Raw genomic sequence first — 714 nt, forward strand, 5'->3', positions numbered from 1 at the left:
TGCGGCAGGGCCACACTACCCCCTGCAGCAGAACAGAGTAGGTGTGAATGGCTTTTCCTCTGTCTTTGTGTGGGTGCCTGGATCAGTCCCATAGTGTCCTCGTATAAGCCACATGGATGGTAAGCCGCTACTTTGTTAGCGGCCCTGAACACAGGATGTCTGCGGAAACTAGTATCAACAGAAATTGCTTTTAAAAGTTTGTGCAACAGAGTTAAACTTAATATACAAGCCCACTTATTGCTTTACATTTGTTGTTGTGGCAGAGGGGTGTGTGTGGATGCACGATGGGAATTCATATAGCATGTGTTTGTTTAAAAAAACAATCAAGGTCAGCAGAGAAGAGAAATTAAAGGAATAAAGGGAATAGGACAGCAATTGTTGTAGATACAAAAGCAGTAGTCATAATACTTGGTCCACCTGCAGGGAAAAAAGAAACTGTGGCACCAAAACCATAACTGTAATATCTACTGTAAATTACAGGCTATGGGGGTGGGAACCCATGAACTTCAAGCAGGGGAGAAACTATAGCACTCAGAGGCAACACATTTTTGAATTGTGTTAGGTTCTGAACTGAAGAATATGACAGAGATGCTAAATATGTGCTAAAGAAAGCAATCTGGAATAGTTCAAGGAGCTTAATTATAAACAGAGAAGATCAAGTCAGTAAAAGAGAATAAGGTGACCGTATTGATGTATACAAAATTCTGAAGGAAT

Source organism: Lepidochelys kempii, chromosome 12, assembly GCF_965140285.1.
Source record: "Lepidochelys kempii isolate rLepKem1 chromosome 12, rLepKem1.hap1, whole genome shotgun sequence".
NCBI lineage: Eukaryota > Metazoa > Chordata > Testudines > Cheloniidae > Lepidochelys > Lepidochelys kempii.